The sequence below is a fragment of the Lasioglossum baleicum genome, unplaced genomic scaffold, assembly GCF_051020765.1.
Source record: "Lasioglossum baleicum unplaced genomic scaffold, iyLasBale1 scaffold0024, whole genome shotgun sequence".
NCBI classification, from domain to species: Eukaryota; Metazoa; Arthropoda; class Insecta; order Hymenoptera; family Halictidae; genus Lasioglossum; species Lasioglossum baleicum.
Genome location: NW_027469084.1, coordinates 2,248,919 through 2,275,489, shown reverse-complemented (window position 1 = coordinate 2,275,489; position 26,571 = coordinate 2,248,919).

Sequence of the window (26,571 nt, the reverse complement as noted above, 5' to 3'; positions counted from 1 at the left end):
TAGTCGAGTAAAAACACGTGCGAGAGGATGCATCCCGCAGGCTAGTCGAGTAAAAACACGTGCGAGAGGATGCATCCCGCAAGCTAGTCGAGTAAAAACACGTGCGAGGTTTTGTGGGATGCGCATGCGCAGGTTTTGTGGGATGCGCATGCGCAGGTTTTTTGGGATGCGCATGCGCAGGTTTTTTGGGATGCGCATGGCTAGTCGAGCAAAAACACGTGCGAGAGGATGCATCCCGCAGGGTAGTCGAGTAAAAACACGTGCGAGAGGATGCATCCCGCAGGCTAGTCGAGTAAAAACACGTGCGAGAGGATGCATCCCGCAGGCTAGTCGAGTAAAAACACGTGCGAGGTTTTGTGGGATGCGCATGCGCAGGTTTTGTGGGATGCGCATGCGCAGGTTTTTTGGGATGCGCATGGCTAGTCGAGCAAAAACACGTGCGAGAGGATGCATCCCGCAGGCTAGCCGAGCAAAAACACGTGCGAGGGGATGCATCCCGCAGGCTAGTCGAGTAAAAACACGTGCGAAAGGATGCATCCCGCAGGCTAGTCGAGCACAAACACGTGCGAGGTTTTGTGGGATGCGCATGCGCAGATTTTTTGGGATGCGCATGCGCAGGTTTTTTGGGATGCGCATGGCTAGTCGAGCAAAAACACGTGCGAGAGGATGCATCCCGCAGGCTAGTCGAGTAAAAACACGTGCGAGACGATGCATCCCGCAGGCTAGTCGAGTAAAAACACGTGCGAAAGGATGCATCCCGCAGGCTAGTCGAGCACAAACACCTGCGAGGTTTTGTGGGATGCGCATGCGCAGATTTTTTGGGATGCGCATGCGCAGGTTTTTTGGGATGCGCATGGCTAGTCGAGCAAAAACACGTGCGAGAGGATGCATCCCGCAGGCTAGTCGAGTAAAAACACGTGCGAGACGATGCATCCCGCAGCCTAGTCGAGTAAAAACACGTGCGAGAGGATGCATCCCGCAGGCTAGTCGAGTAAAAACACGTGCGAGGTTTTGTGGGATGCGCATGCGCAGGTTTTGTGGGATGCGCATGCGCAGGTTTTTTGGGATGCGCATGGCTAGTCGAGCAAAAACACGTGCGAGAGGATGCATCCCGCAGGCTAGTCGAGTAAAAACACGTGCGAAAGGATGCATCCCGCAGGCTAGTCGAGCACAAACACGTGCGAGGTTTTGTGGGATGCGCATGCGCAGATTTTTTGGGATGCGCATGCGCAGGTTTTTTGGGATGCGCATGGCTAGTCGAGCAAAAACACGTGCGAGAGGATGCATCCCGCAGGCTAGCCGAGCAAAAACACGTGCGAGAGGATGCATCCCGCAGGCTAGTCGAGTAAAAACACGTGCGAAAGGATGCATCCCGCAGGCTAGTCGAGCACAAACACGTGCGAGGTTTTGTGGGATGCGCATGCGCAGATTTTTTGGGATGCGCATGAGCAGGTTTTTTGGGATGCGCATGGCTAGTCGAGCAAAAACACGTGCGAGAGGATGCATCCCGTAGGCTAGTCGAGTAAAAACACGTGCGAGACGATGCATCCCGCAGGCTAGTCGAGTAAAAACACGTGCGAAAGGATGCATCCCGCAGGCTAGTCGAGCACAAACACGTGCGAGGTTTTGTGGGATGCGCATGCGCAGGTTTTGTGGGATGCGCATGCGCAGATTTTTTGGGATGCACATGCGCAGGTTTTTTGGGATGCGCATGGCTAGTCGAGCAAAAACACGTGCGAGAGGATGCATCCCGCAGGCTAGTCGAGTAAAAACACGTGCGAGACGATGCATCCCGCAGGCCAGTCGAGTAAAAACACGTGCGAGAGGATGCATCCCGCAGGCTAGTCGAGTAAAAACACGTGCGAGAGGATGCATCCCGCAGGCTAGTCGAGTAAAAACACGTGCGAGGTTTTGTGGGATGCGCATGCGCAGGTTTTTTGGGATGCGCATGCGCAGGTTTTTTGGGATGCGCATGGCTAGTCGAGCAAAAACACGTGCGAGAGGATGCATCCCGCAGGCTAGTCGAGTAAAAACACGTGCGAGAGGATGCATCCCGCAGGCTAGTCGAGTAAAAACACGTGCGAGGTTTTGTGGGATGCGCATACGCAGGTTTTGTGGGATGCGCATGCGCAGGTTTTTTGGGATGCGCATGCGCAGGTTTTTTGGGATGCGCATGGCTAGTCGAGCAAAAACACGTGCGAGAGGATGCATCCCGCAGGGTAGTCGAGTAAAAACACGTGCGAGAGGATGCATCCCGCAGGCTAGTCGAGTAAAAACACGTGCGAGAGGATGCATCCCGCAGGCTAGTCGAGTAAAAACACGTGCGAGGTTTTGTGGGATGCGCATGCGCAGGTTTTGTGGGATGCGCATGCGCAGGTTTTTTGGGATGCGCATGGCTAGTCGACCAAAACACGTGCGAGAGGATGCATCCCGCAGGCTAGCCGAGCAAAAACACGTGCGAGAGAATGCATCCCGCAGGCTAGTCGAGTAAAAACACGTGCGAAAGGATGCATCCCGCAGGCTAGTCGAGCACAAACACGTGCGAGGTTTTGTGGGATGCGCATGCGCAGATTTTTTGGGATGCGCATGCGCAGGTTTTTTGGGATGCGCATGGCTAGTCGAGCAAAAACACGTGCGAGAGGATGCATCCCGCAGGCTAGCCGAGCAAAAACACGTGCGAGAGGATGCATCCCGCAGGCTAGTCGAGTAAAAACCCGTGCGAAAGGATGCATCCCGCAGGCTAGTCGAGCACAAACACGTGCGAGGTTTTGTGGGATGCGCATGCGCAGATTTTTTGGGATGCGCATGCGCAGGTTTTTTGGGATGCGCATGGCTAGTCGAGCAAAAACACGTGCGAGAGGATGCATCCCGCAGGCTAGTCGAGTAAAAACACGTGCGAGACGATGCATCCCGCAGGCTAGTCGAGTAAAAACACGTGCGAAAGGATGCATCCCGCAGGCTAGTCGAGCACAAACACGTGCGAGGTTTTGTGGGATGCGCATGCGCAGATTTTTTGGGATGCGCATGCGCAGGTTTTTTGGGATGCGCATGGCTAGTCGAGCAAAAACACGTGCGAGAGGATGCATCCCGCAGGCTAGTCGAGTAAAAACACGTGCGAGACGATGCATCCCGCAGCCTAGTCGAGTAAAAACACGTGCGAGAGGATGCATCCCGCAGGCTAGTCGAGTAAAAACACGTGCGAGGTTTTGTGGGATGCGCATGCGCAGGTTTTGTGGGATGCGCATGCGCAGGTTTTTTGGGATGCGCATGGCTAGTCGAGCAAAAACACGTGCGAGAGGATGCATCCCGCAGGCTAGCCGAGCAAAAACACGTGCGAGAGGATGCATCCCGCAGGCTAGTCGAGTAAAAACACGTGCGAAAGGATGCATCCCGCAGGCTAGTCGAGCACAAACACGTGCGAGGTTTTGTGGGATGCGCATGCGCAGATTTTTTGGGATGCGCATGCGTAGGTTTTTTGGGATGCGCATGGCTAGTCGAGCAAAAACACGCGCGAGAGGATGCATCCCGCAGCCTAGTCGAGTAAAAACACGTGCGAGAGGATGCATCCCGCAGGCTAGTCGAGTAAAAACACGTGCGAGGTTTTGTGGGATGCGCATGCGCAGGTTTTGTGGGATGCGCATGCGCAGGTTTTTTGGGATGCGCATGGCTAGTCGAGCAAAAACACGTGCGAGAGGATGCATCCCGCAGGCTAGTCGAGTAAAAACACGTGCGAAAGGATGCATCCCGCAGGCTAGTCGAGCACAAACACGTGCGAGGTTTTGTGGGATGCGCATGCGCAGATTTTTTGGGATGCGCATGCGCAGGTTTTTTGGGATGCGCATGGCTAGTCGAGCAAAAACACGTGCGAGAGGATGCATCCCGCAGGCTAGCCGAGCAAAAACACGTGCGAGAGGATGCATCCCGCAGGCTAGTCGAGTAAAAACACGTGCGAGACGATGCATCCCGCAGCCTAGTCGAGTAAAAACACGTGCGAGAGGATGCATCCCGCAGGCTAGTCGAGTAAAAACACGTGCGAGGTTTTGTGGGATGCGCATGCGCAGGTTTTGTGGGATGCGCATGCGCAGGTTTTTTGGGATGCGCATGGCTAGTCGAGCAAAAACACGTGCGAGAGGATGCATCCCGCAGGCTAGCCGAGCAAAAACACGTGCGAGAGGATGCATCCCGCAGGCTAGTCGAGTAAAAACACGTGCGAAAGGATGCATCCCGCAGGCTAGTCGAGCACAAACACGTGCGAGGTTTTGTGGGATGCGCATGCGCAGATTTTTTGGGATGCGCATGCGTAGGTTTTTTGGGATGCGCATGGCTAGTCGAGCAAAAACACGCGCGAGAGGATGCATCCCGCAGGCTAGCCGAGCAAAAACACGTGCGAGAGGATGCATCCCGCAGGCTAGTCGAGTAAAAACACGTGCGAAAGGATGCATCCCGCAGGCTAGTCGAGCACAAACACGTGCGAGGTTTTGTGGGATGCGCATGCGCAGATTTTTTGGGATGCGCATGCGCAGGTTTTTTGGGATGCGCATGGCTAGTCGAGCAAAAACACGTGCGAGAGGATGCATCCCGCAGGCTAGTCGAGTAAAAACACGTGCGAGACGATGCATCCCGCAGGCTAGTCGAGTAAAAACACGTGCGAAAGGATGCATCCCGCAGGCTAGTCGAGCACAAACACGTGCGAGGTTTTGTGGGATGCGCATGCGCAGGTTTTGTGGGATGCGCATGCGCAGATTTTTTGGGATGCACATGCGCAGGTTTTTTGGGATGCGCATGGCTAGTCGAGCAAAAACACGTGCGAGAGGATGCATCCCGCAGGCTAGTCGAGTAAAAACACGTGCGAGACGATGCATCCCGCAGGCCAGTCGAGTAAAAACACGTGCGAGAGGATGCATCCCGCAGGCTAGTCGAGTAAAAACACGTGCGAGAGGATGCATCCCGCAGGCTAGTCGAGTAAAAACACGTGCGAGGTTTTGTGGGATGCGCATGCGCAGGTTTTTTGGGATGCGCATGCGCAGGTTTTTTGGGATGCGCATGGCTAGTCGAGCAAAAACACGTGCGAGAGGATGCATCCCGCAGGCTAGCCGAGCAAAAACACGTGCGAGAGGATGCATCCCGCAGGCTAGTCGAGTAAAAACACGTGCGAAAGGATGCATCCCGCAGGCTAGTCGAGCACAAACACGTGCGAGGTTTTGTGGGATGCGCATGCGCAGATTTTTTGGGATGCGCATGCGCAGGTTTTTTGGGATGCGCATGGCTAGTCGAGCAAAAACACGTGCGAGAGGATGCATCCCGCAGGGTAGTCGAGTAAAAACACGTGCGAGAGGATGCATCCCGCAGGCTAGTCGAGTAAAAACACGTGCGAGAGGATGCATCCCGCAAGCTAGTCGAGTAAAAACACGTGCGAGGTTTTGTGGGATGCGCATGCGCAGGTTTTGTGGGATGCGCATGCGCAGGTTTTTTGGGATGCGCATGCGCAGGTTTTTTGGGATGCGCATGGCTAGTCGAGCAAAAACACGTGCGAGAGGATGCATCCCGCAGGGTAGTCGAGTAAAAACACGTGCGAGAGGATGCATCCCGCAGGCTAGTCGAGTAAAAACACGTGCGAGAGGATGCATCCCGCAGGCTAGTCGAGTAAAAACACGTGCGAGGTTTTGTGGGATGCGCATGCGCAGGTTTTGTGGGATGCGCATGCGCAGGTTTTTTGGGATGCGCATGGCTAGTCGAGCAAAAACACGTGCGAGAGGATGCATCCCGCAGGCTAGCCGAGCAAAAACACGTGCGAGGGGATGCATCCCGCAGGCTAGTCGAGTAAAAACACGTGCGAAAGGATGCATCCCGCAGGCTAGTCGAGCACAAACACGTGCGAGGTTTTGTGGGATGCGCATGCGCAGATTTTTTGGGATGCGCATGCGCAGGTTTTTTGGGATGCGCATGGCTAGTCGAGCAAAAACACGTGCGAGAGGATGCATCCCGCAGGCTAGTCGAGTAAAAACACGTGCGAGACGATGCATCCCGCAGGCTAGTCGAGTAAAAACACGTGCGAAAGGATGCATCCCGCAGGCTAGTCGAGCACAAACACCTGCGAGGTTTTGTGGGATGCGCATGCGCAGATTTTTTGGGATGCGCATGCGCAGGTTTTTTGGGATGCGCATGGCTAGTCGAGCAAAAACACGTGCGAGAGGATGCATCCCGCAGGCTAGTCGAGTAAAAACACGTGCGAGACGATGCATCCCGCAGCCTAGTCGAGTAAAAACACGTGCGAGAGGATGCATCCCGCAGGCTAGTCGAGTAAAAACACGTGCGAGGTTTTGTGGGATGCGCATGCGCAGGTTTTGTGGGATGCGCATGCGCAGGTTTTTTGGGATGCGCATGGCTAGTCGAGCAAAAACACGTGCGAGAGGATGCATCCCGCAGGCTAGTCGAGTAAAAACACGTGCGAAAGGATGCATCCCGCAGGCTAGTCGAGCACAAACACGTGCGAGGTTTTGTGGGATGCGCATGCGCAGATTTTTTGGGATGCGCATGCGCAGGTTTTTTGGGATGCGCATGGCTAGTCGAGCAAAAACACGTGCGAGAGGATGCATCCCGCAGGCTAGCCGAGCAAAAACACGTGCGAGAGGATGCATCCCGCAGGCTAGTCGAGTAAAAACACGTGCGAAAGGATGCATCCCGCAGGCTAGTCGAGCACAAACACGTGCGAGGTTTTGTGGGATGCGCATGCGCAGATTTTTTGGGATGCGCATGAGCAGGTTTTTTGGGATGCGCATGGCTAGTCGAGCAAAAACACGTGCGAGAGGATGCATCCCGCAGGCTAGTCGAGTAAAAACACGTGCGAGACGATGCATCCCGCAGGCTAGTCGAGTAAAAACACGTGCGAAAGGATGCATCCCGCAGGCTAGTCGAGCACAAACACGTGCGAGGTTTTGTGGGATGCGCATGCGCAGGTTTTGTGGGATGCGCATGCGCAGATTTTTTGGGATGCACATGCGCAGGTTTTTTGGGATGCGCATGGCTAGTCGAGCAAAAACACGTGCGAGAGGATGCATCCCGCAGGCTAGTCGAGTAAAAACACGTGCGAGACGATGCATCCCGCAGGCCAGTCGAGTAAAAACACGTGCGAGAGGATGCATCCCGCAGGCTAGTCGAGTAAAAACACGTGCGAGAGGATGCATCCCGCAGGCTAGTCGAGTAAAAACACGTGCGAGGTTTTGTGGGATGCGCATGCGCAGGTTTTTTGGGATGCGCATGCGCAGGTTTTTTGGGATGCGCATGGCTAGTCGAGCAAAAACACGTGCGAGAGGATGCATCCCGCAGGCTAGTCGAGTAAAAACACGTGCGAGAGGATGCATCCCGCAGGCTAGTCGAGTAAAAACACGTGCGAGGTTTTGTGGGATGCGCATACGCAGGTTTTGTGGGATGCGCATGCGCAGGTTTTTTGGGATGCGCATGCGCAGGTTTTTTGGGATGCGCATGGCTAGTCGAGCAAAAACACGTGCGAGAGGATGCATCCCGCAGGGTAGTCGAGTAAAAACACGTGCGAGAGGATGCATCCCGCAGGCTAGTCGAGTAAAAACACGTGCGAGAGGATGCATCCCGCAGGCTAGTCGAGTAAAAACACGTGCGAGGTTTTGTGGGATGCGCATGCGCAGGTTTTGTGGGATGCGCATGCGCAGGTTTTTTGGGATGCGCATGGCTAGTCGACCAAAACACGTGCGAGAGGATGCATCCCGCAGGCTAGCCGAGCAAAAACACGTGCGAGAGAATGCATCCCGCAGGCTAGTCGAGTAAAAACACGTGCGAAAGGATGCATCCCGCAGGCTAGTCGAGCACAAACACGTGCGAGGTTTTGTGGGATGCGCATGCGCAGATTTTTTGGGATGCGCATGCGCAGGTTTTTTGGGATGCGCATGGCTAGTCGAGCAAAAACACGTGCGAGAGGATGCATCCCGCAGGCTAGCCGAGCAAAAACACGTGCGAGAGGATGCATCCCGCAGGCTAGTCGAGTAAAAACCCGTGCGAAAGGATGCATCCCGCAGGCTAGTCGAGCACAAACACGTGCGAGGTTTTGTGGGATGCGCATGCGCAGATTTTTTGGGATGCGCATGCGCAGGTTTTTTGGGATGCGCATGGCTAGTCGAGCAAAAACACGTGCGAGAGGATGCATCCCGCAGGCTAGTCGAGTAAAAACACGTGCGAGACGATGCATCCCGCAGGCTAGTCGAGTAAAAACACGTGCGAAAGGATGCATCCCGCAGGCTAGTCGAGCACAAACACGTGCGAGGTTTTGTGGGATGCGCATGCGCAGGTTTTGTGGGATGCGCATGCGCAGATTTTTTGGGATGCACATGCGCAGGTTTTTTGGGATGCACATGGCTAGTCGAGCAAAAACACGTGCGAGAGGATGCATCCCGCAGGCTAGTCGAGTAAAAACACGTGCGAGACGATGCATCCCGCAGGCCAGTCGAGTAAAAACACGTGCGAGAGGATGCATCCCGCAGGCTAGTCGAGTAAAAACACGTGCGAGAGGATGCATCCCGCAGGCTAGTCGAGTAAAAACACGTGCGAGGTTTTGTGGGATGCGCATGCGCAGGTTTTTTGGGATGCGCATGCGCAGGTTTTTTGGGATGCGCATGGCTAGTCGAGCAAAAACACGTGCGAGAGGATGCATCCCGCAGGCTAGCCGAGCAAAAACACGTGCGAGAGGATGCATCCCGCAGGCTAGTCGAGTAAAAACACGTGCGAAAGGATGCATCCCGCAGGCTAGTCGAGCACAAACACGTGCGAGGTTTTGTGGGATGCGCATGCGCAGATTTTTTGGGATGCGCATGCGCAGGTTTTTTGGGATGCGCATGGCTAGTCGAGCAAAAACACGTGCGAGAGGATGCATCCCGCAGGGTAGTCGAGTAAAAACACGTGCGAGAGGATGCATCCCGCAGGCTAGTCGAGTAAAAACACGTGCGAGAGGATGCATCCCGCAAGCTAGTCGAGTAAAAACACGTGCGAGGTTTTGTGGGATGCGCATACGCAGGTTTTGTGGGATGCGCATGCGCAGGTTTTTTGGGATGCGCATGCGCAGGTTTTTTGGGATGCGCATGGCTAGTCGAGCAAAAACACGTGCGAGAGGATGCATCCCGCAGGGTAGTCGAGTAAAAACACGTGCGAGAGGATGCATCCCGCAGGCTAGTCGAGTAAAAACACGTGCGAGAGGATGCATCCCGCAGGCTAGTCGAGTAAAAACACGTGCGAGGTTTTGTGGGATGCGCATGCGCAGGTTTTGTGGGATGCGCATGCGCAGGTTTTTTGGGATGCGCATGGCTAGTCGAGCAAAAACACGTGCGAGAGGATGCATCCCGCAGGCTAGCCGAGCAAAAACACGTGCGAGAGGATGCATCCCGCAGGCTAGTCGAGTAAAAACACGTGCGAGGTTTTGTGGGATGCGCATGCGCAGATTTTTTGGGATGCGCATGCGCAGGTTTTTTGGGATGCGCATGGCTAGTCGAGCAAAAACACGTGCGAGAGGATGCATCCCGCAGGCTAGTCGAGTAAAAACACGTGCGAGACGATGCATCCCGCAGGCCAGTCGAGTAAAAACACGTGCGAGAGGATGCATCCCGCAGGCTAGTCGAGTAAAAACACGTGCGAGACGATGCATCCCGCAGGCCAGTCGAGTAAAAACACGTGCGAGAGGATGCATCCCGCAGGCTAGTCGAGTAAAAACACGTGCGAGAGGATGCATCCCGCAGGCTAGTCGAGTAAAAACACGTGCGAGGTTTTGTGGGATGCGCATGCGCAGGTTTTTTAGGATGCGCATGGCTAGTCGAGCAAAAACACGTGCGAGAGGATGCATCCCGCAGGCTAGCCGAGCAAAAACACGTGCGAGAGGATGCATCCCGCAGGCTAGTCGAGTAAAAACACGTGCGAGGTTTTGTGGGATGCGCATGCGCAGGTTTTGTGGGATGCGCATGCGCAGGTTTTGTGGGATGCGCATGCGCAGGTTTTTTGGGATGCGCATGGCTAGTCGAGAAAAAACACGTGCGAGAGGATGCATCCCGCAGGCTAGCCGAGCAAAAACACGTGCGAGAGGATGCATCCCGCAGGCTAGTCGAGTAAAAACACGTGCGAGGTTTTGTGGGATGCGCATGCGCAGATTTTTTGGGATGCGCATGCGCAGGTTTTTTGGGATGCGCATGGCTAGTCGAGCAAAAACACGTGCGAGAGGATGCATCCCGCAGGCTAGTCGAGTAAAAACACGTGCGAGACGATGCATCCCGCAGGCCAGTCGAGTAAAAACACGTGCGAGAGGATGCATCCCGCAGGCTAGTCGAGTAAAAACACGTGCGAGACGATGCATCCCGCAGGCCAGTCGAGTAAAAACACGTGCGAGAGGATGCATCCCGCAGGCTAGTCGAGTAAAAACACGTGCGAGAGGATGCATCCCGCAGGCCAGTCGAGTAAAAACACGTGCGAGAGGATGCATCCCGCAGGCTAGTCGAGTAAAAACACGTGCGAGAGGATGCATCCCGCAGGCTAGTCGAGTAAAAACACGTGCGAGGTTTTGTGGGATGCGCATGCGCAGGTTTTTTGGGATGCGCATGGCTAGTCGAGCAAAAACACGTGCGAGAGGATGCATCCCGCAGGCTAGCCGAGCAAAAACACGTGCGAGAGGATGCATCCCGCAGGCTAGTCGAGTAAAAACACGTGCGAGGTTTTGTGGGATGCGCATGCGCAGGTTTTGTGGGATGCGCATGCGCAGGTTTTTTGGGATGCGCATGCGCAGGTTTTTTGGGATGCGCATGGCTAGTCGAGCAAAAACACGTGCGAGAGGATGCATCCCGCAGGCTAGTCGAGTAAAAACACGTGCGAGAGGATGCATCCCGCAGGCTAGTCGAGTAAAAACACGTGCGAGGTTTTGTGGGATGCGCATACGCAGGTTTTTTGGGATGCGCATGGCTAGTCGACCAAAAACACGTGCGAGAGGATGCATCCCGCAGGCTAGTCGAGTAAAAACACGTGCGAGAGAATGCATCCCGCAGGCTAGTCGAGTAAAAACACGTGCGAAAGGATGCATCCCGCAGGCTAGTCGAGCACAAACACGTGCGAGGTTTTGTGGGATGCGCATGCGCAGATTTTTTGGGATGCGCATGCGCAGGTTTTTTGGGATGCGCATGGCTAGTCGAGCAAAAACACGTGCGAGAGGATGCATCCCGCAGGCTAGCCGAGCAAAAACACGTGCGAGAGGATGCATCCCGCAGGCTAGTCGAGTAAAAACACGTGCGAAAGGATGCATCCCGCAGGCTAGTCGAGCACAAACACGTGCGAGGTTTTGTGGGATGTGCATGCGCAGATTTTTTGGGATGCGCATGGCTAGTCGAGCAAAAACACGTGCGAGAGGATGTATCCCGCAGGCTAGCCGAGCAAAAACACGTGCGAGAGGATGCATCCCGCAGGCTAGTCGAGTAAAAACACGTGCGAAAGGATGCATCCCGCAGGCTAGTCGAGCACAAACACGTGCGAGGTTTTGTGGGATGCGCATGCGCAGATTTTTTGGGATGCGCATGGCTAGTCGAGCAAAAACACGTGCGAGAGGATGCATCCCGCAGGGTAGTCGAGTAAAAACACGTGCGAGAGGATGCATCCCGCAGGCTAGTCGAGTAAAAACACGTGCGAGAGGATGCATCCCGCAGGCTAGTCGAGTAAAAACACGTGCGAGGTTTTGTGGGATGCGCATACGCAGGTTTTGTGGGATGCGCATGCGCAGGTTTTTTGGGATGCGCATGCGCAGGTTTTTTGGGATGCGCATGGCTAGTCGAGCAAAAACACGTGCGAGAGGATGCATCCCGCAGGGTAGTCGAGTAAAAACACGTGCGAGAGGATGCATCCCGCAGGCTAGTCGAGTAAAAACACGTGCGAGAGGATGCATCCCGCAGGCTAGTCGAGTAAAAACACGTGCGAGGTTTTGTGGGATGCGCATGCGCAGGTTTTGTGGGATGCGCATGCGCAGGTTTTTTGGGATGCGCATGGCTAGTCGAGCAAAAACACGTGCGAGAGGATGCATCCCGCAGGCTAGCCGAGCAAAAACACGTGCGAGAGGATGCATCCCGCAGGCTAGTCGAGTAAAAACACGTGCGAAAGGATGCATCCCGCAGGCTAGTCGAGTAAAAACACGTGCGAAAGGATGCATCCCGCAGGCTAGTCGAGCACAAACACGTGCGAGGTTTTGTGGGATGCGCATGCGCAGATTTTTTGGGATGCGCATGCGTAGGTTTTTTGGGATGCGCATGGCTAGTCGAGCAAAAACACGCGCGAGAGGATGCATCCCGCAGGCTAGCCTAGCAAAAACACGTGCGAGAGGATGCATCCCCCAGGCTAGTCGAGTAAAAACACGTGCGAAAGGATGCATCCCGCAGGCTAGTCGAGCACAAACACGTGCGAGGTTTTGTGGGATGCGCATGCGCAGATTTTTTGGGATGCGCATGCGCAGGTTTTTTGGGATGCGCATGGCTAGTCAAGCAAAAACACGTGCGAGAGGATGCATCCCGCAGGCTAGCCGAGCAAAAACACGTGCGAGAGGATGCATCCCGCAGGCTAGTCGAGTAAAAACACGTGCGAAAGGATGCATCCCGCAGGCTAGTCGAGCACAAACACGTGCGAGGTTTTGTGGGATGCGCATGCGCAGATTTTTTGGGATGCGCATGCGCAGGTTTTTTGGGATGCGCATGGCTAGTCGAGCAAAAACACGTGCGAGAGGATGCATCCCGCAGGCTAGTCGAGTAAAAACACGTGCGAGACGATGCATCCCGCAGGCTAGTCGAGTAAAAACACGTGCGAAAGGATGCATCCCGCAGGCTAGTCGAGCACAAACACGTGCGAGGTTTTGTGGGATGCGCATGCGCAGGTTTTGTGGGATGCGCATGCGCAGGTTTTTTGGGATGCGCATGGCTAGTCGAGCAAAAACACGTGCGAGAGGATGCATCCCGCAGGCTAGCCGAGCAAAAACACGTGCGAGAGGATGCATCCCGCAGGCTAGTCGAGTAAAAACACGTGCGAAAGGATGCATCCCGCAGGCTAGTCGAGCACAAACACGTGCGAGGTTTTGTGGGATGCGCATGCGCAGATTTTTTGGGATGCGCATGCGCAGGTTTTTTGGGATGCGCATGGCTAGTCGAGCAAAAACACGTGCGAGAGGATGCATCCCGCAGGCTAGTCGAGTAAAAACACGTGCGAGACGATGCATCCCGCAGGCTAGTCGAGTAAAAACACGTGCGAAAGGATGCATCCCGCAGGCTAGTCGAGCACAAACACGTGCGAGGTTTTGTGGGATGCGCATGCGCAGATTTTTTGGGATGCGCATGCGCAGGTTTTTTGGGATGCGCATGGCTAGTCGAGCAAAAACACGTGCGAGAGGATGCATCCCGCAGGCTAGTCGAGTAAAAACACGTGCGAGACGATGCATCCCGCAGCCTAGTCGAGTAAAAACACGTGCGAGAGGATGCATCCCGCAGGCTAGTCGAGTAAAAACACGTGCGAGGTTTTGTGGGATGCGCATGCGCAGGTTTTGTGGGATGCGCATGCGCAGGTTTTTTGGGATGCGCATGGCTGGTCGAGCAAAAACACGTGCGAGAGGATGCATCCCGCAGGCTAGCCGAGCAAAAACACGTGCGAGAGGATGCATCCCGCAGGCTAGTCGAGTAAAAACACGTGCGAAAGGATGCATCCCGCAGGCTAGTCGAGCACAAACACGTGCGAGGTTTTGTGGGATGCGCATGCGCAGATTTTTTGGGATGCGCATGCGTAGGTTTTTTGGGATGCGCATGGCTAGTCGAGCAAAAACACGCGCGAGAGGATGCATCCCGCAGGCTAGCCGAGCAAAAACACGTGCGAGAGGATGCATCCCGCAGGCTAGTCGAGTAAAAACACGTGCGAAAGGATGCATCCCGCAGGCTAGTCGAGCACAAACACGTGCGAGGTTTTGTGGGATGCGCATGCGCAGATTTTTTGGGATGCGCATGCGCAGGTTTTTTGGGATGCGCATGGCTAGTCGAGCAAAAACACGTGCGAGAGGATGCATCCCGCAGGCTAGCCGAGCAAAAACACGTGCGAGAGGATGCATCCCGCAGGCTAGTCGAGTAAAAACACGTGCGAAAGGATGCATCCCGCAGGCTAGTCGAGCACAAACACGTGCGAGGTTTTGTGGGATGCGCATGCGCAGATTTTTTGGGATGCGCATGCGCAGGTTTTTTGGGATGCGCATGGCTAGTCGAGCAAAAACACGTGCGAGAGGATGCATCCCGCAGGCTAGTCGAGTAAAAACACGTTCGAGGTTTTGTGGGATGCGCATGCGCAGGTTTTGTGGGATGCGCATGCGCAGGTTTTTTGGGATGCGCATGGCTAGTCGAGCAAAAACACGTGCGAGAGGATGCATCCCGCAGGCTAGCCGAGCAAAAACACGTGCGAGAGGATGCATCCCGCAGGCTAGTCGAGTAAAAACACGTGCGAAAGGATGCATCCCGCAGGCTAGTCGAGCACAAACACGTGCGAGGTTTTGTGGGATGCGCATGCGCAGATTTTTTGGGATGCGCATGCGTAGGTTTTTTGGGATGCGCATGGCTAGTCGAGCAAAAACACGCGCGAGAGGATGCATCCCGCAGGCTAGCCTAGCAAAAACACGTGCGAGAGGATGCATCCCCCAGGCTAGTCGAGTAAAAACACGTGCGAAAGGATGCATCCCGCAGGCTAGTCGAGCACAAACACGTGCGAGGTTTTGTGGGATGCGCATGCGCAGATTTTTTGGGATGCGCATGCGCAGGTTTTTTGGGATGCGCATGGCTAGTCAAGCAAAAACACGTGCGAGAGGATGCATCCCGCAGGCTAGCCGAGCAAAAACACGTGCGAGAGGATGCATCCCGCAGGCTAGTCGAGTAAAAACACGTGCGAAAGGATGCATCCCGCAGGCTAGTCGAGCACAAACACGTGCGAGGTTTTGTGGGATGCGCATGCGCAGATTTTTTGGGATGCGCATGCGCAGGTTTTTTGGGATGCGCATGGCTAGTCGAGCAAAAACACGTGCGAGAGGATGCATCCCGCAGGCTAGTCGAGTAAAAACACGTGCGAGACGATGCATCCCGCAGGCTAGTCGAGTAAAAACACGTGCGAAAGGATGCATCCCGCAGGCTAGTCGAGCACAAACACGTGCGAGGTTTTGTGGGATGCGCATGCGCAGGTTTTGTGGGATGCGCATGCGCAGATTTTTTGGGATGCACATGCGCAGGTTTTTTGGGATGCGCATGGCTAGTCGAGCAAAAACACGTGCGAGAGGATGCATCCCGCAGGCTAGTCGAGTAAAAACACGTGCGAGACGATGCATCCCGCAGGCCAGTCGAGTAAAAACACGTGCGAGAGGATGCATCCCGCAGGCTAGTCGAGTAAAAACACGTGCGAGAGGATGCATCCCGCAGGCTAGTTGAGTAAAAACACGTGCGAGGTTTTGTGGGATGCGCATGCGCAGGTTTTTTGGGATGCGCATGGCTAGTCGAGCAAAAACACGTGCGAGAGGATGCATCCCGCAGGCTAGTCGAGTAAAAACACGTGCGAGAGGATGCATCCCGCAGGCTAGTCGAGTAAAAACACGTGCGAGGTTTTGTGGGATGCGCATACGCAGGTTTTGTGGGATGCGCATGCGCAGGTTTTTTGGGATGCGCATGCGCAGGTTTTTTGGGATGCGCATGGCTAGTCGAGCAAAAACACGTGCGAGAGGATGCATCCCGCAGGGTAGTCGAGTAAAAACACGTGCGAGAGGATGCATCCCGCAGGCTAGTCGAGTAAAAACACGTGCGAAAGGATGCATCCCGCAGGCTAGTCGAGCACAAACACGTGCGAGGTTTTGTGGGATGCGCATGCGCAGATTTTTTGGGATGCCCATGCGCAGGTTTTTTGGGATGCGCATGGCTAGTCGAGCAAAAACACGTGCGAGAGGATGCATCCCGCAGGCTAGTCGAGTAAAAACACGTGCGAGAGGATGCATCCCGCAGGCTAGTCGGGTAAAAACACGTGCGAGACGATGCATCCCGCAGGCCAGTCGAGTAAAAACACGTGCGAGAGGATGCATCCCGCAGGCTAGTCGAGTAAAAACACGTGCGAGAGGATGCATCCCGCAGGCTAGTCGAGTAAAAACACGTGCGAGGTTTTGTGGGATGCGCATACGCAGGTTTTGTGGGATGCGCATGCGCAGGTTTTTTGGGATGCGCATGCGCAGGTTTTTTGGGATGCGCATGGCTAGTCGAGCAAAAACACGTGAGAGAGGATGCATCCCGCAGGGTAGTCGAGTAAAAACACGTGCGAGAGGATGCATCCCGCAGGCTAGTCGAGTAAAAACACGTGCGAGAGGATGCATCCCGCAGGCTAGTCGAGTAAAAACACGTGCGAAAGGATGCATCCCGCAGGCTAGTCGAGCACAAACACGTGCGAGGTTTTGTGGGATGCGCATGCGCAGGTTTTGTGGGATGCGCATGCGCAGATTTTTTGGGATGCGCATGCGCAGGTTTTTTGGGATGCGCATGGCTAGTCGAGCAAAAACACGTGCGAGAGGATGGATCCCGCAGGCTAGTCGAGTAAAAACACGTGCGAGACGATGCATCCCGCAGGCTAGTCGAGTAAAAACACGTGCGAAAGGATGCATCCCGCAGGCTAGTCGAGCACAAACACGTGCGAGGTTTTGTGGGATGCGCATGCGCAGGTTTTGTGGGATGCGCATGCGCAGATTTTTTGGGATGCGCATGCGCAGGTTTTTTGGGATGCGCATGGCTAGTCGAGCAAAAACACGTGCGAGAGGATGCATCCCGCAGGCTAGTCGAGTAAAAACACGTGCGAGACGATGCATCCCGCAGGCCAGTCGAGTAAAAACACGTGCGAGAGGATGCATCCCGCAGGCTAGTCGAGTAAAAACACGTGCGAGACGATGCATCCCGCAGGCCAGTCGAGTAAAAACACGTGCGAGAGGATGCATCCCGCAGGCTAGTCGAGTAAAAACACGTGCGAGAGGATGCATCCCGCAGGCTAGTCGAGTAAAAACACGTGCGAGGTTTTGTGGGATGCGCATGCGCAGGTTTTTTGGGATGCGCATGGCTAGTCGAGCAAAAACACGTGCGAGAGGATGCATCCCGCAGGCTAGACGAGCAAAAACACGTGCGAGAGGATGCATCCCGCAGGCTAGTCGAGTAAAAACACGTGCGAGAGGATGCATCCCGCAGGCTAGTCGAGTAAAAACACGTGCGAAAGGATGCATCCCGCAGGCTAGTCGAGCACAAACACGTGCGAGGTTTTGTGGGATGCGCATGCGCAGATTTTTTGGGATGCGCATGCGCAGGTTTTTTGGGATGCGCATGGCTAGTCAAGCAAAAACACGTGCGAGAGGATGCATCCCGCAGGCTAGCCGAGCAAAAACACGTGCGAGAGGATGCATCCCGCAGGCTAGTCGAGTAAAAACACGTGCGAAAGGATGCATCCCGCAGGCTAGTCGAGCACAAACACGTGCGAGGTTTTGTGGGATGCGCATGCGCAGATTTTTTGGGATGCGCATGCGCAGGTTTTTTGGGATGCGCATGGCTAGTCAAGCAAAAACACGTGCGAGAGGATGCATCCCGCAGGCTAGCCGAGCAAAAACACGTGCGAGAGGATGCATCCCGCAGGCTAGTCGAGTAAAAACACGTGCGAAAGGATGCATCCCGCAGGCTAGTCGAGCACAAACACGTGCGAGGTTTTGTGGGATGCGCATGCGCAGATTTTTTGGGATGCGCATGCGCAGGTTTTTTGGGATGCGCATGGCTAGTCGAGCAAAAACACGTGCGAGAGGATGCATCCCGCAGGCTAGTCGAGTAAAAACACGTGCGAGACGATGCATCCCGCAGGCTAGTCGAGTAAAAACACGTGCGAAAGGATGCATCCCGCAGGCTAGTCGAGCACAAACACGTGCGAGGTTTTGTGGGATGCGCATGCGCAGGTTTTGTGGGATGCGCATGCGCAGATTTTTTGGGATGCACATGCGCAGGTTTTTTGGGATGCGCATGGCTAGTCGAGCAAAAACACGTGCGAGAGGATGCATCCCGCAGGCTAGTCGAGTAAAAACACGTGAGAGACGATGCATCCCGCAGGCCAGTCGAGTAAAAACACGTGCGAGAGGATGCATCCCGCAGGCTAGTCGAGTAAAAACACGTGCGAGAGGATGCATCCCGCAGGCTAGTTGAGTAAAAACACGTGCGAGGTTTTGTGGGATGCGCATGCGCAGGTTTTTTGGGATGCGCATGGCTAGTCGAGCAAAAACACGTGCGAGAGGATGCATCCCGCAGGCTAGTCGAGTAAAAACACGTGCGAGAGGATGCATCCCGCAGGCTAGTCGAGTAAAAACACGTGCGAGGTTTTGTGGGATGCGCATACGCAGGTTTTGTGGGATGCGCATGCGCAGGTTTTTTGGGATGCGCATGCGCAGGTTTTTTGGGATGCGCATGGCTAGTCGAGCAAAAACACGTGCGAGAGGATGCATCCCGCAGGGTAGTCGAGTAAAAACACGTGCGAGAGGATGCATCCCGCAGGCTAGTCGAGTAAAAACACGTGCGAAAGGATGCATCCCGCAGGCTAGTCGAGCACAAACACGTGCGAGGTTTTGTGGGATGCGCATGCGCAGATTTTTTGGGATGCCCATGCGCAGGTTTTTTGGGATGCGCATGGCTAGTCGAGCAAAAACACGTGCGAGAGGATGCATCCCGCAGGCTAGTCGAGTAAAAACACGTGCGAGAGGATGCATCCCGCAGGCTAGTCGGGTAAAAACACGTGCGAGACGATGCATCCCGCAGGCCAGTCGAGTAAAAACACGTGCGAGAGGATGCATCCCGCAGGCTAGTCGAGTAAAAACACGTGCGAGAGGATGCATCCCGCAGGCTAGTCGAGTAAAAACACGTGCGAGGTTTTGTGGGATGCGCATGCGCAGGTTTTTTGGGATGCGCATGGCTAGTCGAGCAAAAACACGTGCGAGAGGATGCATCCCGCAGGCTAGCCGAGCAAAAACACGTGCGAGAGGATGCATCCCGCAGGCTAGTCGAGTAAAAACACGTGCGAGGTTTTGTGGGATGCGCATGCGCAGGTTTTTTGGGATGCGCATGGCTAGTCGAGCAAAAACACGTGCGAGAGGATGCATCCCGCAGGCTAGTCGAGTAAAAACACGTGCGAGAGGATGCATCCCGCAGGCTAGTCGAGTAAAAACACGTGCGAGGTTTTGTGGGATGCGCATACGCAGGTTTTGTGGGATGCGCATGCGCAGGTTTTTTGGGATGCGCATGCGCAGGTTTTTTGGGATGCGCATGGCTAGTCGAGCAAAAACACGTGAGAGAGGATGCATCCCGCAGGGTAGTCGAGTAAAAACACGTGCGAGAGGATGCATCCCGCAGGCTAGTCGAGTAAAAACACGTGCGAGAGGATGCATCCCGCAGGCTAGTCGAGTAAAAACACGTGCGAAAGGATGCATCCCGCAGGCTAGTCGAGCACAAACACGTGCGAGGTTTTGTGGGATGCGCCTGCGCAGGTTTTGTGGGATGCGCATGCGCAGATTTTTTGGGATGCGCATGCGCAGGTTTTTTGGGATGCGCATGGCTAGTCGAGCAAAAACACGTGCGAGAGGATGGATCCCGCAGGCTAGTCGAGTAAAAACACGTGCGAGACGATGCATCCCGCAGGCTAGTCGAGTAAAAACACGTGCGAAAGGATGCATCCCGCAGGCTAGTCGAGCACAAACACGTGCGAGGTTTTGTGGGATGCGCATGCGCAGGTTTTGTGGGATGCGCATGCGCAGATTTTTTGGGATGCGCATGCGCAGGTTTTTTGGGATGCGCATGGCTAGTCGAGCAAAAACACGTGCGAGAGGATGCATCCCGCAGGCTAGTCGAGTAAAAACACGTGCGAGACGATGCATCCCGCAGGCCAGTCGAGTAAAAACACGTGCGAGAGGATGCATCCCGCAGGCTAGTCGAGTAAAAACACGTGCGAGACGATGCATCCCGCAGGCCAGTCGAGTAAAAACACGTGCGAGAGGATGCATCCCGCAGGCTAGTCGAGTAAAAACACGTGCGAGAGGATGCATCCCGCAGGCTAGTCGAGTAAAAACACGTGCGAGGTTTTGTGGGATGCGCATGCGCAGGTTTTTTGGGATGCGCATGGCTAGTCGAGCAAAAACACGTGCGAGAGGATGCATCCCGCAGGCTAGACGAGCAAAAACACGTGCGAGAGGATGCATCCCGCAGGCTAGTCGAGTAAAAACACGTGCGAGGTTTTGTGGGATGCGCATGCGCAGGTTTTGTGGGATGCGCATGCGCAGGTTTTTTGGGATGCGCATGCGCAGGTTTTTTGGGATGCGCATGGCTAGTCGAGCAAAAACACGTGCGAGAGGATGCATCCCGCAGGCTAGTCGAGTAAAAACACGTGCGAGAGGATGCATCCCGCAGGCTAGTCGAGTAAAAACACGTGCGAGGTTTTGTGGGATGCGCATACGCAGGTTTTTTGGGATGCGCATGGCTAGTCGACCAAAAACACGTGCGAGAGGATGCATCCCGCAGGCTAGTCGAGTAAAAACACGTGCGAGAGAATGCATCCCGCAGGCTAGTCGAGTAAAAACACGTGCGAAAGGATGCATCCCGCAGGCTAGTCGAGCACAAACACGTGCGAGGTTTTGTGGGATGCGCATGCGCATATTTTTTGGGATGCGCATGCGCAGGTTTTTTGGGATGCGCATGGCTAGTCGAGCAAAAACACGTGCGAGAGGATGCATCCCGCAGGCTAGCCGAGCAAAAACACGTGCGAGAGGATGCATCCCGCAGGCTAGTCGAGTAAAAACACGTGCGAAAGGATGCATCCCGCAGGCTAGTCGAGCACAAACACGTGCGAGGTTTTGTGGGATGCGCATGCGCAGATTTTTTGGGATGCGCATGGCTAGTCGAGCAAAAACACGTGCGAGAGGATGCATCCCGCAGGCTAGCCGAGCAAAAACACGTGCGAGAGGATGCATCCCGCAGGCTAGTCGAGTAAAAACACGTGCGAAAGGATGCATCCCGCAGGCTAGTCGAGCACAAACACGTGCGAGGTTTTGTGGGATGCGCATGCGCAGATTTTTTGGGATGCGCATGCGCAGGTTTTTTGGGATGCGCATGGCTAGTCGAGCAAAAACACGTGCGAGAGGATGCATCCCGCAGGCTAGTCGAGTAAAAACACGTGCGAGACGATGCATCCCGCAGGCTAGTCGAGTAAAAACACGTGCGAAAGGATGCATCCCGCAGGCTAGTCGAGCACAAACACGTGCGAGGTTTTGTGGGATGCGCATGCGCAGATTTTTTGGGATGCGCATGCGCAGGTTTTTTGGGATGCGCATGGCTAGTCGAGCAAAAACACGTGCGAGAGGATGCATCCCGCAGGCTAGTCGAGTAAAAACACGTGCGAGACGATGCATCCCGCAGCCTAGTCGAGCAAAAACACGTGCGAGGTTTTGTGGGATGCGCATGCGCAGGTTTTGTGGGATGCGCATGCGCAGGTTTTTTGGGATGCGCATGCGCAGGTTTTTTGGGATGCGCATGGCTAGTCGAGCAAAAACACGTGCGAGAGGATGCATCCCGCAGGCTAGCCGAGCAAAAACACGTGCGAGAGGATGCATCCCGCAGGCTAGTCGAGTAAAAACACGTGCGAAAGGATGCATCCCGCAGGCTAGTCGAGCACAAACACGTGCGAGGTTTTGTGGGATGCGCATGCGCAGATTTTTTGGGATGCGCATGGCTAGTCGAGCAAAAACACGTGCGAGAGGATGCATCCCGCAGGCTAGTCGAGTAAAAACACGTGCGAGACGATGCATCCCGCAGGCCAGTCGAGTAAAAACACGTGCGAGAGGATGCATCCCGCAGGCTAGTCGAGTAAAAACACGTGCGAGAGGATGCATCCCGCAGGCTAGTCGAGTAAAAACACGTGCGAGGGTTTGTGGGATGCGCATGCGCAGGTTTTTTGGGATGCGCATGCGCAGGTTTTTTGGGATGCGCATGGCTAGTCGAGCAAAAACACGTGCGAGAGGATGCATCCCGCAGGCTAGTCGAGTAAAAACACGTGCGAGAGGATGCATCCCGCAGGCTAGTCGAGTAAAAACACGTGCGAGGTTTTGTGGGATGCGCATACGCAGGTTTTGTGGGATGCGCATGCGCAGGTTTTTTGGGATGCGCATGCGCAGGCTTTTTGGGATGCGCATGGCTAGTCGAGCAAAAACACGTGCGAGAGGATGCATCCCGCAGGGTAGTCGAGTAAAAACACGTGCGAGAGGATGCATCCCGCAGGCTAGTCGAGTAAAAACACGTGCGAGAGGATGCATCCCGCAGGCTAGTCGAGCACAAACACGTGCGAGGTTTTGTGGGATGCGCATGCGCAGATTTTTTGGGATGCGCATGCGCAGGTTTTTTGGGATGCGCATGGCTAGTCGAGCAAAAACACGTGCGAGAGGATGCATCCCGCAGGCTAGCCGAGCAAAAACACGTGCAAGAGGATGCATCCCGCAGGCTAGTCGAGTAAAAACACGTGCGAAAGGATGCATCCCGCAGGCTAGTCGAGCACAAACACGTGCGAGGTTTTGTGGGATGCGCATGCGCAGATTTTTTGGGATGCCCATGCGCAGGTTTTTTGGGACGCGCATGGCTAGTCGAGCAAAAACACGTGCGAGAGGATGCATCCCGCAGGCTAGTCGAGTAAAAACACGTGCGAGACGATGCATCCCGCAGGCTAGTCGAGTAAAAACACGTGCGAAAGGATGCATCCCGCAGGCTAGTCGAGCACAAACACGTGCGAGGTTTTGTGGGATGCGCATGCGCAGGTTTTGTGGGATGCGCATGCGCAGATTTTTTGGGATGCGCATGCGCAGGTTTTTTGGGATGCGCATGGCTAGTCGAGCAAAAACACGTGCGAGAGTATGCATCCCGCAGGCTAGTCGAGTAAAAACACGTGCGAGAGGATGCATCCCGCAGGCTAGTCGAGTAAAAACACGTGCGAGAGGATGCATCCCGCAGGCTAGTCGAGTAAAAACACGTGCGAGGTTTTGTGGGATGCGCATGCGCAGGTTTTTTGGGATGCGCATGGCTAGTCGAACAAAAACACGTGCGAGAGGATGCATCCCGCAGGCTAGCCGAGCAAAAACACGTGCGAGAGGATGCATCCCGCAGGCTAGTCGAGTAAAAACACGTGCGAGGTTTTGTGGGATGCGCATGCGCAGGTTTTTTGGGATGCGCATGCGCAGGTTTTTTGGGATGCGCATGGCTAGTCGAGCAAAAACACGTGCGAGAGGATGCATCCCGCAGGCTAGTCGAGTAAAAACACGTGCCAGGTTTTGTGGGATGCGCATACGCAGGTTTTGTGGGATCCGCATGCGCAGGTTTTTTGGGATGCGCATGCGCAGGTTTTTTGGGATGCGCATGGCTAGTCGAGCAAAAACACGTGCGAGAGGATGCATCCCGCAGGGTAGTCGAGTAAAAACACGTGCGAGAGGATGCATCCCGCAGGCTAGTCGAGTAAAAACACGTGCGAGAGGATGCATCCCGCAGGCTAGTCGAGTAAAAACACGTGCGAAAGGATGCATCCCGCAGGCTAGTCGAGCACAAACACGTGCGAGGTTTTGTGGGATGCGCATGCGCAGGTTTTGTGGGATGCGCATGCGCAGGTTTTTTGGGATGCGCATGCGCAGGTTTTTTGGGATGCGCATGGCTAGTCGAGCAAAAACACGTGCGAGAGGATGCATCCCGCAGGCTAGTCGAGTAAAAACACGTGCGAGAGGATGCATCCCGCAGGCTAGTCGAGTAAAAACACGTGCGAGGTTTTGTGTGATGCGCATACGCAGGTTTTGTGGGATGCGCATGCGCAGGTTTTTTGGGATGCGCATGCGCAGGTTTTTTGGGATGCGCATGGCTAGTCGAGCAAAAACACGTGCGAGAGGATGCATCCCGCAGGGTAGTCGAGTAAAAACACGTGCGAGAGGATGCATCCCGCAGGCTAGTCGAGTAAAAACACGTGCGAGAGGATGCATCCCGCAGGCTAGTCGAGCACAAACACGTGCGAGGTTTTGTGGGATGCGCATGCGCAGATTTTTTGGGATGCGCATGCGCAGGTTTTTTGGGATGCGCATGGCTAGTCGAGCAAAAACACGTGCGAGAGGATGCATCCCGCAGGCTAGCCGAGCAAAAACACGTGCAAGAGGATGCATCCCGCAGGCTAGTCGAGTAAAAACACGTGCGAAAGGATGCATCCCGCAGGCTAGTCGAGCACAAACACGTGCGAGGTTTTGTGGGATGCGCATGCGCAGATTTTTTGGGATGCCCATGCGCAGGTTTTTTGGGACGCGCATGGCTAGTCGAGCAAAAACACGTGCGAGAGGATGCATCCCGCAGGCTAGTCGAGTAAAAACACGTGCGAGACGATGCATCCCGCAGGCTAGTCGAGTAAAAACACGTGCGAAAGGATGCATCCCGCAGGCTAGTCGAGCACAAACACGTGCGAGGTTTTGTGGGATGCGCATGCGCAGGTTTTGTGGGATGCGCATGCGCAGATTTTTTGGGATGCGCATGCGCAGGTTTTTTGGGATGCGCATGGCTAGTCGAGCAAAAACACGTGCGAGAGGATGCATCCCGCAGGCTAGTCGAGTAAAAACACGTGCGAGACGATGCATCCCGCAGGCCAGTCGAGTAAAAACACGTGCGAGAGGATGCATCCCGCAGGCTAGTCGAGTAAAAACACGTGCGAGAGGATGCATCCCGCAGGCTAGTCGAGTAAAAACACGTGCGAGGTTTTGTGGGATGCGCATGCGCAGGTTTTTTGGGATGCGCATGGCTAGTCGAACAAAAACACGTGCGAGAGGATGCATCCCGCAGGCTAGCCGAGCAAAAACACGTGCGAGAGGATGCATCCCGCAGGCTAGTCGAGTAAAAACACGTGCGAGGTTTTGTGGGATGCGCATGCGCAGGTTTTGTGGGATGCGCATGCGCAGGTTTTTTGGGATGCGCATGCGCAGGTTTTTTGGGATGCGCATGCGCAGGTTTTTTGGGATGCGCATGGCTAGTCGAGCAAAAACACGTGCGAGAGGATGCATCCCGCAGGCTAGTCGAGTAAAAACACGTGCGAGAGGATGCATCCCGCAGGCTAGTCGAGTAAAAACACGTGCCAGGTTTTGTGGGATGCGCATACGCAGGTTTTGTGGGATGCGCATGCGCAGGTTTTTTGGGATGCGCATGCGCAGGTTTTTTGGGATGCGCATGGCTAGTCGAGCAAAAACACGTGCGAGAGGATGCATCCCGCAGGGTAGTCGAGTAAAAACACGTGCGAGAGGATGCATCCCGCAGGCTAGTCGAGTAAAAACACGTGCGAAAGTATGCATCCCGCAGGCTAGTCGAGCACAAACACGTGCGAGGTTTTGTGGGATGCGCATGCGCAGGTTTTGTGGGATGCGCATGCGCAGATTTTTTGGGATGCGCATGCGCAGGTTTTTTGGGATGCGCATGGCTAGTCGAGCAAAAACACGTGCGAGAGGATGCATCCCGCAGGCTAGTCGAGTAAAAACACGTGCGAGACGATGCATCCCGCAGGCTAGTCGAGTAAAAACACGTGCGAAAGGATGCATCCCGCAGGCTAGTCGAGCACAAACACGTGCGAGGTTTTGTGGGATGCGCATGCGCAGGTTTTGTGGGATGCGCATGCGCAGATTTTTTGGGATGCGCATGCGCAGGTTTTGTGGGATGCGCATGCGCAGGTTTTTTGGGATGCGCATGCGCAGGTTTTTTGGGATGCGCATGGCTAGTCGAGCAAAAACACGTGCGAGAGGATGCATCCCGCAGGCTAGTCGAGTAAAAACACGTGCGAGAGGATGCATCCCGCAGGCTAGTCGAGTAAAAACACGTGCGAGGTTTTGTGGGATGCGCATACGCAGGTTTTTTGGGATGCGCATGGCTAGTCGACCAAAAACACGTGCGAGAGGATGCATCCCGCAGGCTAGTCGAGTAAAAACACGTGCGAGACGATGCATCCCGCAGGCTAGTCGAGTAAAAACACGTGCGAAAGGATGCATCCCGCAGGCTAGTCGAGCACAAACACGTGCGAGGTTTTGTGGGATGCGCATGCGCAGGTTTTTTGGGATGCGCATGGCTAGTCGAGCAAAAACACGTGCGAGAGGATGCATCCCGCAGGGTAGTCGAGTAAAAACACGTGCGAGAGGATGCATCCCGCAGGCTAGTCGAGTAAAAACACGTGCGAGACGATGCATCCCGCAGGCCAGTCGAGTAAAAACACGTGCGAGAGGATGCATCCCGCAGGCTAGTCGAGTAAAAACACGTGCGAGAGGATGCATCCCGCAGGCTAGTCGAGTAAAAACACGTGCGAGGTTTTGTGGGATGCGCATGCGCAGGTTTTTTGGGATGCGCATGCGCAGGTTTTTTGGGATGCGCATGCGCAGGTTTTTTGGGATGCGCATGGCTAGTCGAGCAAAAACACGTGCGAGAGGATGCATCCCGCAGG